Raw genomic sequence first — 15,216 nt, forward strand, 5'->3', positions numbered from 1 at the left:
ATCAGTCTGCTTTACCCTGGAAACACCAACCAGGCGGCGACTGATAGGACAAGCAATTTCCAAAGTGTCAGCGTCCTCAGACTGCATTCTCGCCTTTCACCCTCCAAACTCGGTGTTGGTTTCCAGAACCCGCGGGGGGTTCAGGGTTGCGGGAATAGAAGCCCGAAGCCGGGCCTTTTCATCCACTCTCATCACACACACCACCGGGGGCCACGCATTCATATTGAATGGCGGGTTGATATCGGATAAAGCTGCTAGAAAGAGTGAGAGAGGACGAAGAGCTGCGGGATCTCGGCCGCCGCGGTCGGTTTCATGTATGGGTTCCATCTGAGCGCACCGCGTGATGAACGTCTGCTGCCCCTGGCGCCGATCATTTCTGCGCAATAATCAGCTAACGGCGTCTGAAAACGATGTTCCTCTGCAATTTACATCAATGATGCTGGAGAATCAGAAAAAAAAATGATTGCCCCCCGTAGGGCAATTGGGGGGGCACATGGGGTAGCAGCATCACAACTGTGAACATCAAAAAGAAAAAAAAAAAAAAGAGAATTATACACACACACACACACACCATAATTTCTGGACTATAGAGCGCACCTCCATATAAGCCGCATCGGCTAGCCCAGCGGTTGGGAACCTATGGCTCACTGGAGTATCAGAAAAAAAATGATTGCCTCCGAAGGGCAATGGGGGGCACATGGGGTAGCAGCATCACAATTGTGAACATCAAAAAGAAAAAAAAAAAAAAGAGAATTACACACACACACACACACACACACCATAATTTCTGGACTATAGAGCGCACCTCCATATAAGCCGCATCGGCTAGCCCAGCGGTTGGGAACCTATGGCTCGCTGGAGAATCAGAAAAAAAAAATTGCCCCCGATGGGCAATTGGGGGGCACATGGGGTAGCAGCATCACAATTGTGAACATCAAAAAGAAAAAAAAAAAAGAGAATTATACACACACACACACACACACACACACCATAATTTCTGGACTATAGAGCGCACCTCCATATAAGCCGCATCGGCTAGCCCAGCGGTTGGGAACCTATGGCTCGCTGCAGAATCAGAAAAAAAATGATTGCCCCCGAAGGGCAATTGGGGGGCACATGGGGAAGCAGCATCAAAACTGTGAACATCAAAAAGAAAAAAAAAAAAAAAAGAGATTTATACACACACACACACACACACACACACACACACCATTATTTCTGGACTACAGAGCGCACCTCCATATAAGCCACATCGGCTAGCCCAGCGGTCGCGAACCTATGGCTCGCGAGCCATTAATGGCTCTTCCGCACTTTTGAGTTGAAAAAAAGAGAAAAAATCAATTTGGAACTAATTTTAAAATACTTGTGATATTTCTTCATAATACTGTGACATTTTATAGTAAACAGAAATTAGTTTTGAAGATGAATTTCCCGGGTCGCCCATCGGTCGGATGGCTACCGAGCACATCGAGGTCATTGTAAAGGCGAGGAAATTTTTATCAGATAGCTAACTAGTTTATCCGAGTCAACCCTCGTAACGGAAAAGATGGCGAAAAGAAAAAGAGGATTAAAAGATGAGGAATTTCCATTTCGATCTGCGCCACGTCGTATATGCTATGATAAAATTGCATCGATGAAACGTTCAAATATAAAGTGGCACTTTGAACAAATCCATGCAGCACCAGAGGTCGCATTAAAAGTGAGACAGATTTAATTTATTAGACGTTAAAAATACTATATGGCTCTCAATGAAATATATTTAGAAATATTTGGTTGTTATGGCTATCCCAGTCAAAAAGGTCGCGACCCCTGGGCTAACTGCTAGCTATCTCAGGCTTTCTCCTGCGCACTAAAACCGTCAAAGTCGTCATCTTTGGTGTCGGAGTTGAATTTTTCGGTCATTTTATCGGTCCGATGTGTCGAGGATAAAAGTTTGTAGCGGCGTGAAGCTCACTAGCCCCCCCCCCTAGAAAAAAGAAAAATTCACATTAGCCGCTGTTGAGTGAAAGAAGTCGCGACTTATCGTCCGGGATTTGCGGTAGACGCCCAAAAAAATTCTGTTTTTTTTTCTTAATTTTATTCTTGAAGGTCTGTTGAGTCGCATTTTATAAGAACGGTACATTTTGTAATAAACGTCCAAACTGTATTAACTTTTTCCATTTCATAATAAAGCCACATTTTATAATAAACTTCCCAAACGCATTTTGTAATAAATTTTGCCGCATTATGTAATAAGTTATTACATATTGAGAAGATTATTACAAAATGCACTTGCAACTTTTTTATTCTCTAGGAAATGTAATAACATGGTGCATTATGTAATAACAATTCTAAAGCATAAGTTTATTTGTTAATTGTATTTTATTTTACTTTGAAGTATTTGTAAAAGCGAGGCCTATTATTAGCATCACTGTATTAGCCTAGTAGCAGTACTTAGCAATTACTATCAGTACACTATTCAAAGGTTGCATTAACAGAGAATATTCTACAAATTCCATGTTATTACATTTCCAAGAGAATAAAAACGTTGCAAGTGCCATTTGTAATAATCTTCTCAAAATGTAATAACTTATTACATAATGCAGCAAAATTTATAACAAAATGCATTGGTGCAGTTTATTACAAAATGCGGCTTTATTACAAAATGAAATGAAAAAGTTATTACATTTTGGACATTTATTACCAAATGCGGCTCAACAAGGTCACAATTTATAAGTATACACATATTTATTTAACTGTAAATTACTATACAAAAATAAACTACTATACATAATGTGGAGTTTAATGGATGCGTGCACACAAACGCGATACTAGAGGCGACATCCTCGCAAGCATGTCGATACAAATCCCTCTCCAATCGCGGTTTGACATTTACCTGACTTTTAAAGCTTCGGGGCACGACTTCCACTTACGCTGCACTTTCTACTTCACTCGGAAATATCTGTTGGAAGCGAAATAGTTATTTATTGTCCGAGAAATACGGACACACTAATCCCGTGTCTATCATTCCCAGCTGTCTGTAGATTCTCTTTTTTATTTTTATTTTTTTAAGGGGCAGCATCGGCACTGCGGTTTTCCTTTTTCTTTGAGAAAATCGGGAGCTTAAAAAGCAAGGCGGTTAATCTTCCCGATCTTTTTAGAAGTCACGACTATTAGATGAGCAGGGAAGATGAGAAAATCTCTTATTTGATTTTAAGATCATTTCACAAACGTACTGTTCCAAGAGCCTCGGAGCAAATGTGACATCATTATCGCCACGTCTGACAGGATCTGCAAAACGGTTCCCACATGTCAAACCATTAAGAAGTTTGATTAGCCATAATTCACCAGTTATGGTTCATACAATTATTGGATTTTTATGAGCTATAATTGGTTTGCGCTATTGTTTGTGAAAGTGCAGAACGTGCTGTCCGTTTCATCGAGGGGAAAATTCGACCGTACGCAGGAGAACAAAAGGAAGCACTCGTAAGCTCAAGCCTGAATATGAATGTATCAGTGGGAGAGTGTGTGTCCTCAGAGAACAGGAGGACTACTCTGTCTAATGTGGTTTGTCATGCAGCTGACAGCACACACACTCGGGCTAAAGGGATAACCGGAAAAAGGTTACGGAGAATGAAAAGGGAAGGGATCACGAGGACGAAACACAAAACCTCGACACTGGTGGAATCGTATCTATGCACTTTTACATAGAAACTGAATTTAGACAACTTTATCATGTACAGGGCAACAAAATGTAGTTTAGCACCTAACTAGATGTGCAAAAAATAAAAAAGTAGCAGGTGCAGATATAATATTAACAATATGCACATAGTATACTATGTCATTAATTTACAGGTAGGGTACTATGAAGATTTACAGATATACACCAAAAGTATTCGCTCACCTGCCTTGATTCGCAAATGAAGTGACATCCCATTCCTAATCCATAGGGTTCAACATGACGTGTGTCCGACCTTTGCACCTAGAACAACTTCATCTCTTCTGGGAAGGTTGTCCGCAAGCTTCAGGAGTGCGTTAATGGCAATTTTTGACCGTTCTTCCACGCCGATGTTGGACAAGAAGGCCTGGCTCTCAGTCTTTGCTGTGATTCATCCCAAAGGTGATCTATGGAGTTGAGGTCAAGACTCTGTGCAGGCCAGTCAAGTTCATCCACACCGGACTCTGGCGTCCATGTCTTTATGGACCTTGCTTTGTGCACAGTCATGTTGGAAGCGCCAAACGGTTCCCATGGAATTGTCCAAAAGGTCTCGGTATGCTGAAGCTTTCGGAGTTCCTTTCACTGGAACTAAGAGTCCAAGTTGAGCTCCTGAAAACCATAATCCCCCCTCCACCAAACTTCCCACTTGGCACAATGCAGACAGACAAGTAGCGTTCTCCTGGCAACCACCAGACTCGTCCATCAAATTGCCAGATGGAAAAGCGCGATTGGCCACTCCTAAGAAGGCGTCTCCACTACTCTGGAGTCCAGTAGTCGTGCTTTACATCACTGCATCCAAGCTTTGCGTCGCACTTGGTGATGCGTGTCTTGGATGCAGCTGCTCCATCATGGAAACCCATTCTATGAAGCTCTCTGCGCACTGCTGCTCTTCAGCTCATCTGAAGGCCACATGAAGTTTGGAGGTCTGTCGCGATTGCCTGTGCAGAACGTTAGTGACCTCTTGGCTGAAAACCTTTTTGGCTGACTTGCTGTCGTCCCCAAACACTTCCATGTTCTTCAAATCCACCTGACAGTTGACTGTGGAATATCTAGGAGCGACTGGATTTGTTGCACAGGCGGTATCCTATAACAAGAACTATCACTGACCTCCTGAGAGCAAACCATTCTTTCACAAATGTTTGTAAAAGCAGTCTGTATGCCTAGGTGCTTGATTCTATACACCTGTGGCCATGGAAGTGATTGGAACACCTGATTCCCATTATTTGGAAGGGTGAGCCAATACTTTTGGCCATATAGTGTATGTAGAATAAAGGCAGTGGACTATAGAAAGGAACTACAGACATAATTTACAAGTAGAAATGTGCAGGTGAATTTCACCTCTCTCATTAATAGCCGGACAGCTGCTGATTTGGACCTAATGTTATTCAGATGGACATTCAGTAGGACACGGGTGTCAAACTCATTTTCACTGAGGGCCACATTAGCATAATGGTTGCCCTCAAAGAGCCACATGGAACAGTAACAGTATAGATGGAACTACATGTGACCAAATGTAATGTGAAATACATATAAGTACTCTTTAATGTTAAATAACTGAATCTATTGCTCTTTCAAATCCAAAATGTTACATATGCGTTTGCATAGAAGCTATGCAAATGCAAAGCTAACTTTGGAAAGCTAACTCTGGCATACTTAGCTCTCTGTTTGTTGGGAAATGTAGTTTATGGTCAATGCACGTGTTTGACTGATTTATTTTTATACAATCAGAACTTTTGAGACATTCTCGCGGGCCGCATAAAATGACATGGCGGGCTACCTTTGGCCCGCGGGCCTCGAGTTTGACAATATACAGTAGGAGTTACATCAAATTTGAAATTACAATCATTAATCTTCACAATTGCTCAAAAATTCAGCTCCACACGGGTGAATTTGAATTTCCCCACTTTGTAGGGGTTGTGACCGGAACAAGGATGACGCAAAACCACGTGGCTGGTTGTTAACCTTAGCCGCGTTTGATCAAATGTAGCCAAAAATATCCAAATAAGGAACATGTAGCAAAACATGAAAATAAAAAAAAAATAGATAAATATATCAACAGACCTGTTTGTGATATGAAACCTGGGAGTTCGTGAACGGCACAGCCGGGACAAATCAATGCAAACAAGCTAAGAGAAACGCTCGCTAGGCTAAGGGGGGCTAATGGGGAAAAACAGGTGGAGCGTCAATAGCAGTGGGACAAAGAAGGGACCATCTTAGCATACATGTGTGCAAGTATTCTTAAATGAATACCCATGTATGTGCATGCGTATAAGTGTGTATATTCAAAGATGCAAGAGTTTTAATGTCATTACACATAGTTTAGAGATCGCAGCTCTCAGGATCAGTGGAATCAAAAATAAGCTTAAAAAGTAGGACACAAAACAACAATAGCAGGATCTCTGACTTGGAGATATGACAGAAAAAATGTTAAAAAAAATATAAATAACATCTACAATAATAAATATGAAGAAAGGAAAAAGAAAGTATCTTAATTATCCCCAGGAAATGTGTTAGCTGTCCAGGTCAGGTCCTCCAGGTACCTGAAATCTGGTAGTAATATTGATATCAATATTATATTTTCATTTTGTTGTTTTCATCACCATCATCATTATTATTATCATTATTATTATTATTATTACTATTATCATTATTATTATTATCATTACTAGTAGCAGTAGCGGTAGCAGTAGCATTTAGTGGTAGTAATATTAATGTCAACATTGTATTTTTGTGTTGTTTTCCTTCTACCACTCCTCAACATAATAATGATAATAGTAATAATAATAATAATTATTATTATTATTATTATCATCATTATTATTATTATTATAAGCAGCAGTGGTAGTAGTAGTAGTTGCATTTAGTGGTAGTAATATTGGTATCAACATTTTATTTTCATGTTGCTGTTTTCATCATCATCACCATTATTATTATTATTATTATTATTATTACTATTATCATTATTATTATTATCATTACTAGTAGCAGTAGCGGTAGCAGTAGCATTTAGTGGTAGTAATATTAATGTCAATATTGTATTTTTGTGTTGTTTTCCTTCTCCTACTCCCCATCATAATAATGATAATAGTAATAATAATAATAATAATTGTTATTATTATCATTATTATTATTGCTATTTTTATTACTATCATTGTGTGCAATACATTTTATAAAAACAGCACTTTATGCCAAAAATGAGCTGAGCACAGAGTGAAATTATGTTTTGTAGGCTGGTTTTGTAATAACAATAATTATAATAACAATAATAATAATTATTATTATATTTATCATGATTATTTTTATTATTGTTGTTGTTGTTGTTATTGATTATTATTATTTATTAGCTATTTTTTTATTGCTATTATTGTGTGCCATTCATTTTATAAAAACAGCAGTTTATGCCAAAAATGAGCTGAACACAAAGAGTGAAATTGCGTCGTGTACGCTTGTTTCGGAGCTGATCTATCCCCCTGATATTATTTTTTTTGTGTGTGAAATCGCAGATCACCCGTTGCTTGGGATTTGCAGCAGCGTTTCTTGCCTTTGACAGCAGAGGACATGGAGGATGACACGGCAACCGGCCTGCGGCGTTTTAGCCACACGCGGCGGCGTGAACGAACACTGTTGGTAAGAGCGTTAATAACCACGGCGGCGTAAAAAGAGGTTCAAGGCACTCCAGTCATTTTTATGGCTCACTTCGGGTCGGCTAATCCAGCGATGACGTGAGGAAATGGGCTCTTCCGGCTCAGCAAAATAAATAAGAGCGACATCTGACTCGCACTCAGACGCTGCTTTTAACGTCCCAACAAAACAAACAAAAATAAACATCTATACATATGCGGTTTGCAGAAACAACCAGGAGTCCAAATAACATATAACCTGTATGGTAAACAAGCGTGAACAGACGCAGTTTATGTGTCCGCAGAAGTTTATGCGTCCATGATTTTATTTTTGAAATTAAAATGCATCGTGCACGCACCTTTATTTTATACTCAGATTACTTGGTATCACCGTGACAACCTGGCATGCAATATTATGCATATTATGAGATGATATCACTTTGCACAAATGATATGGACATGTATGAAGATGATAAAGAACCAAAACCACCCAGCTGAATTAGGCTAAAAAAAACATTAAAATAATGGATCTGTAAGTGACGCATGCGGCACTTCTACCTGTGCTCAATACATCGCTGTCTATTTTAAGGCTAATGGAGAAAGAAAAAAGGCCAGTAATGTGCAAAGTGTGATTATATAAGCAGAATATCAACCTTATTCCCATGAAATGCAAAGGGTTTGGAGCCTCTTGTTTGGCCGGACGGCTCAAGAATGCAAAGTTTTACTTAAAGTGAGGTGACGTCGAATGCGGCGCCCGGGAGAAATAAATTTGTCCAAACTATTTCCAAAAGGACATTAAGGATTAAAGGTTAAAATGGAAAGATCCTGGTCATCTCTTTAAATGAGTATATTTATGACGTTACACTGGACTTTCTGCAAAAACATTGGAATCGGTTGGATTTAATATTTTTGTTGCTTTCATCTCATCTGTCGGGAATAAAAAAAAGAAAAGAGGGAGCGAGTGAATCGATATAATTAAGTCGGTGTTATTGTGACGCAAAGACCTTTTTTGAGTTTTTTGACCTTTGACCTTTTTGAGTAATATTTCATAGATTTTAACATTTTTTAATGATAAAATCCAGAATGTGGCTTTAAACGGTTGAACCGTTTCCGCCAAAATGTCGTGAATCTTAGACATTAATGTTTAGACGTCTGAAAATATTTTTCGAGGGCGATGAAAGCAGCAGGATAAAAATTTGGTTGACGGACAAAATATGACATATGAGATGGGTGAAACTCAAAAGTTTCTCCTCTGAAAAGGATGTTTCACAACAACGGGCACGTTAAAGGTCAAGGGTCAAATTAGACAAAATGACTCTTGATGTTCCTCTTCCTTTTCCCAATAGCCATTAAAACCGGCGTCCAAAAACGCCGTCAAAGAAAATAATTCATCGATATTCGGCACATCCACCTTCATTGTACGCTACAAAACAAAGTTTTGCACTTTTGGCTGAAAGCACCGACATCCATTTAAGAATTCCCAGATGACAAGCTGGTAAAATGTAAGAATTAGTGCCCAAATATTAAAAGTAATGGATGTATGTCTAAACACAGTGGAAACTCTCCTCCAGAAATCGCTTTTGTCTGCAGGCCATCGCAAAAAGGAGAGGAATTTTGAAGGGGTGCGACATCAGAAAGATCTTTTTCAAGGTATTTCCGCTCCCTTTGTGACACCAGTCACTTTTCTGTCACACCGTTTTATGTCAATTTTCACCGTTTGCGAGGCTCCGGCTCTTGCAGACAAACTCACACACCAACGTTGAAATCAAACAAATCCATCTTATCCAATTAGCGCAAAGGAGAAATATGCTGTGTTGAATGAATTATTCATTACTTCAGACTGCAACACAAAGGTTGGCCTTTTAATCTGAATCTTGTTAAAAGATTATTTCTTGAACTTGTCCGACATCGTCCCCCGCTATAATTAAGTTGTTTTTTTTTTCTTTGCCCCGGCAGAATTGGGCCGCCCATCTGTGACTCGCGGCGATTAGGGTTTAACTCCGGCTGCCACCGCAGCAGTGATTTAACTTGTAAAAAAAAAAAAAAAATATAACAATGTGTGGACGTTTTTTTTTTTTTTAATTCCGAGATGAAAATCATCTGGCGTGTTTGTTTTTTTTTTTTTCTGCAAAGTAGAACAACGGAGGAGTTCAGACGTCCACTCGTTTTGAGTTCCCAAACAGAAAGCGAAGCGTATTCTGGTGAAAATATCCAAAGATCCAAACTGTGAGGAGAAAAAAAATGAAAAAAGCTGAACGCTGGATTTTTTTTTTTGGTCAATTACGCTCTCGCTGGGCTTCCAACTTAGCGTTAAAGCTGTATTTGCTGAGCCCTCGTTCTGTGTTAATCCCCCCGACAGACAGGTTACGGTCAGCCGCTCAAGAACACTTATTTCGGCGCAAAATACAGCATGTCTTTGAAAGGGAAGGAAAACCGCCGCGGCGATGAATGCGAATCAGGGAATCTGTCAAGGTCTTGGTATCGGCATCCTCGGTGTCAAGGGACTTTTTCCTCTGTTGACCCCTTAAATCACAAAAATGGATTCCTGTCATCTCTTACTACGTCTGGATTATTATCATACATCATTTACCAGCGCCTATACGTCCACCTCCCTTGACTCTCCAATAGTGTGCGCCACCAAGATATGAACACTTTGACCTGTACTGCCATGAGCGTGGGGATAGTGTGTTATCAACTTAGCATCGGTAGCTAAGTACCAAATTTTTTCGCTGTGGTGCTGCTTGACGTGCGAAAAAAACAGAAAAGGACAACTAGAACAACGATTGTCGTTGCACCCGGGGATCTGGGAGATCGATTCAAAAACTTTTCTGTCATTACAAAGTGCGGTGAAATTGAGGGCTAGCGGCTCTTAGATCCGGTGTTGTTTCAAAATGGAATTAAAAAGGCAGAACATAATAGCAGGAGCTATTAAAAAAGGTAGGACACAATAGCAGCAAATGTAAGTTAAAATATAAGACCACGGCTAAAACAATTGTTGGGTGGGTCTTTGTGGTTCTCCACCAGAGGCTCCCGTCCAGCAGCAGCCTCGCAGGAGGGTGGACTGGAATCTCAGACACTTGCAAGGAAAGATCAGATGTAGACTTCTGGACTTGGCAGCAACTGGAGTCTCAGATACGAACAAGGAAAGCCAATCGCAGTTGCAGGAGTCTGGGGAACGAGGAACTTGTGAGGAAAGGTCAGACGTAGACTTCGGGACTCTGGAACAAGGAACTTGCAAGGAAAGATCAGATGTAGACTTCTGGACTTGGCAGCAACTGGAGTCTCAGATACGAACAAGGAAAGCCAATCGCAGTTGCAGGAGTCTGGGGAACGAGGAACTTGTGAGGAAAGGTCAGACGTAGACTTCGGGACTCTGGAACAAGGAACTTGCAAGGAAAGATCAGATGTAGACTTCTGGACTTGGCAGCAACTGGAGTCTCAGATACGAACAAGGAAAGCCAATCGCAGTTGCAGGAGTCTGGGGAACGAGGAACTTGTGAGGAAAGGTCAGACGTAGACTTCGGGACTCTGGAACAAGGAACTTGCAAGGAAAGATCAGATGTAGACTTCTGGACTTGGAAGCGATCGGAGTCTCAGGTACTAACAGGGAAAGGCGATCGGAGACGCAGGAGTCTCAGGAACGAGGAACTTGCGAGGAAAGGTCATAGGACATAGAATTCTGGACTCAGGAACAAGGGAGGGTCGGATATAGAATTCTCGGCTAGAGAAGGAGGAACTTGCAAGGAAAGGTGACTCGTACACTTGAGAGCGATCGGAGTCTCAGGAACTTATGAGGAAAGGTGATCAGAATCTCAGGAACAAGGAACTCGTGAGGAAGGCTCTGATGTGGAATTCTGGACTCAGGAACGAGGAAAGATCAGATGTGGAATTCTGGCCATGGGAACAAAGAACTTGCGCGGAAAGGTGACTGGTAGACTTGGGAGCGATCGGAGTCTCAGGTACTAACAAGGAAAGGCGATTGGAGTTGCAGGTGTCTCAGGAACAAGGAACTTGTGAGGAAAGGTCAGATGTGGAATTCTGGGCTTGGAAACAAGGAACTTGCAAGGAAAGGTGACTTGTAGACGTGGGAGCAATCGGTGTCACAGGAACTTATAAGGAAAGGCGATCAGAGTCACGGGAGTCCCGGGAGAAAGGACCTTGCGGGAAAAGTCAGACGTAGAGTTCTGGACTCGGGAACAAGAGAAGGTCGGATGTGGAATTCTGGCCTACAAACCCAGCCGACAAACCTAAAATTCATGGTCGGGGGTTATTTTGAATCTAATGAGGCTCCCCAAGCAGAGCATTCTCACTCACACAAAGACTTTTAGTGACCAACACCTGTAAGCCCTGTTTGATACTGTGCATTCACATCTCTGAGGTACATGTAGCGTAACAGCGGCTTATTTCTTTTTCTTGAGAAATATCTGCAATGGCTGTTCGGATAACTTTGCTGGCAGTTGGTCAGGGTGTGTTCACTCAACGCCGACCTTGGGAAGAGGGACGGGCGTCACTTCTGAACCCCGTAAGTTTAAAAGACAAGCGGTAGCTGAGAAACTGGAGGCTTGCTATCGCTAAACTGTCTAACTCAGTGGTTCTTAACTTTGTTGGAGGTACTGCACCCCACCAGTTTCATGCGCATTCACCAAAACCCTATTAGTTGGAAAAATTAAATTTGATTTTTTTCAAATTGAAGACATGTTTTACCACTTTCTGTTTTGCTCAACATAATTAGATAAGATAAAGGGGAAATTCGTTTGTCACAGCAGTGTAACAGTATAATGTCAAAAAAAAAGGTAAATAAATAAAAATAAAAATAAAAATAAAAATAAAAATAAAAATAAAAATAAAAATAAAAACCAAAATAGAAATAAAAATAAAAATAAAAATAAAAACCAAAATAAAAATAAAAATAAAAATAAAAATAAAAATAAAAATAAAAATAAAAATAAAAATAAAAATATCCACGTATAAATAGACAGCAAGGAATTGAAATATTAAGAAGGAAAACACACCATCACGACAAGCAGGGCGTGTCATCATCAAGCCTGAGTCAGGTGTGTGTCTTGACCTCTGAGACTGACTCACCGAACCCCTGCGGTTCAATCGATCTCAGATTAAGAACCGCTGGTCTAAATTTACTATCAGACATTTTTTTTAGATGCATCTGGAAAGTCTGCACATCACAAAAAAGTTTCTTTGCAACGATTAATCAATGGGAGAATCGAACTCGCCGTGTGACGATTTCACCAAAACGTGAAACATTGAATTGCGCACCGTGACGGCCGAGGCTGCTGAGTTTCAAGCCGATGGTTTGAGATTCAACGGTGGCTCCAGAAACAAGAAAGATGCTCAAGCATGTGCGCGTGCACAAAATTCTCCAAACTATAGATTTACAACTGATTGTGCACAACTCTGGAGACGGATTATGCAGAAAAAATGGTTGCAATGAATCTGCCTGCAAGTTATTGGAGCGACTTTTGTTTGCAGGAAAAGGACCTCCGTCTGTAAATGTACATTTGTAAAACGATGAATGTGCAAAAAAAAATTGACAATCGTGGTTATGGTATTAGAATGAAAGCTCTGTATGGACGTTATTAGCCAGAGTATGAACAATATGGACCTTTTGTTGTGGAACTGTTTGCAAATACAATACATTTCATTAGTACAACATCCCTATTGAGCACAAGCGGCAAACTCAAGGTCCGCGGGCCAAATGTGGCCCGACACATCATATTGCATGGACGGCAAGAACGCCTTATAAGGTCTGATTGCCTTAAAATAAATCGGTCAACGCATGCAATGACAATAAACTACATTTCCCACCATTCACATCGATCCCGCCATTAGATCGCAGTGAATCCACATCACTCCTGTGGTTTTATTCACTCTTAACATCGCCAACTGAGAGAAACTCAACTCTGCATTGGCAGCTTTGAGTTTAATGGGACTCTGCTGAACTGGATGGTCTGCAAAGCAGGGAACGAATGCGGTTGCTGAATGTAATGATTAATTAGTTAATTACTTAATTAATCTATGCCGCTTATCCTGCAATTAGCGTCGCAGAGGTGCTGGGTCCTATCCCCGGCAAGAGGCAATTCACCCTCTCATTCACACGTCTGCAATAAACCTGAGGCAAGATGGTTTTTCATGAAGTCCTGTCAAGGTTTCTTGGGATATGAAATACCTTTCAATGGAAGAACATCTTGAAAGGTCTGATTGTCTTAAAATAATCAATAAATTAATGCGTTGACTACATTTCCCGCAACTCATGCCGATCATGTTACCCGCCAAGTGATAGCATCCGGCTATTAGATCGCAGTGAATCCACATCAATGCTGTTTTCAACAAGCGGAATTGAGAAATACCTAAATGTCCAGGAAGCGAAATGCAGATGGAAGGCTGCTTCAAGAAAGATAGGAATACATGTTTGTGCTTCAAGGAGAAAAAATGGGTATGTCTTTTGTGTTGTCAAAGAGTACAATCTACGTCGGCTAAGTATGCTAAAGTTAGCCTTCCAGAACAACAATAAATTGACCAAGAATTAAAAGCTCAACTACGATGGCAGCAGAATGTGTTCACCAAAAAACACTGCAGCAGTGAAAGCTAGCTTTGGAACAGAGCAACTAGCAAACATCATTTTTTTTTACATCTATGCAAATGCATATGTAATATTTTGGTTTTGAATGAGTATTTAACATTAAGGAGTAGTTACCTTTATTTGACATTACATTTTATTGCCATTTTACTGTTACATGTTGCCCTTTAAGGGCAACCATGAAGCCGATGCGGCCCTTCGGTGAATATTAATTTGACACCCTTGCAATAGAGGACGTACAGTTGTTGGAGAATTTAACCGAACGCCTGCCGAGATGAAAAAGTCAGCGAAATTATCTTTTTTGTTTTTCCTCCGCACTTCAGTGCACCTCTGACGGCTGAACAAGCCGACCACCACGGCGCCTCTCCAGGACGGCCCTCGCTCAATAAACCACCAGTGAATCACCGGCAGATACAAATCGACTGTTCAGGGCTTTTTCATACCGCCGAGGTGGGAGGACGGACGGGCGGCAAAATGACATTTATGAATTCATTATAGATATGATTGACGGCCCAAAGGGACGGAACGCTACCGTAATCGCATCTGGGGTTGTGACGGTGCTCCTCATACATAAGTAGAGGGTCTGCGCTCAATTTGCAAAGGCTCATCTGATCAGAGATTACTCTTAATGAGCTGCCGTTCGAGGGAGGCGATTGTGTTTCGGCGCGTCTTGTTAAAGCCAAAGAAGGAGGTCCAAGCAAACGGGAGCGGATCGAAAAGCCTGCTAGAGGCGCCTCGATTCGAGATTCAAAGCATTTATTGTCACATGCGCAGCGTAAAAACACGTTTTCCTGTACAGTGAAATTCCTACTTTGCTGTCCGCAGTGCATTTGGATACGTGCTGATAGGAAGAGTGTAAACATTATTATAAACATGATTATAGATATGAATATAAACAGCGCAATACAAAGGTTGGCAGTGCAATAAGACATTGGTTTGCAACTCACAAAGTGTGGCGTGTTTGTTTCAGTGGTGGGCCGTCAGGGCCTGCAAAGGCTTTTCTGCTGGCCTAAAAAAAAAAATCACAAACTGATTTTAATTAGAATTGAATCTTAATTATGTTTTGAATCTCAAATCTGATTTAATAATTCTAAATGGTCTGTCCGTTTCCTCTCATAGCTTTTTCCCTGCAGGTGCTGCTTCCAGACATGTATTTTCATTGGACAAAGAGCATTTGACCAATCAAATTTCAGCTGCTATTTGTTGCCAGGCAGGGTCAAAGTCAAAGAAATCTGCCCGGAGGCCAGCAGAATCCGAAAAAAAAAAATGTAGATGAATTTTCAGATTTTGAGTTGGGACACCAA

This window comes from Fistularia commersonii, chromosome 2 (assembly GCF_037954325.1).
Source record: "Fistularia commersonii isolate RoL2024-O1a breed Wild chromosome 2, RoL_Fcom_v1.0, whole genome shotgun sequence".
NCBI lineage: Eukaryota > Metazoa > Chordata > Actinopteri > Syngnathiformes > Fistulariidae > Fistularia > Fistularia commersonii.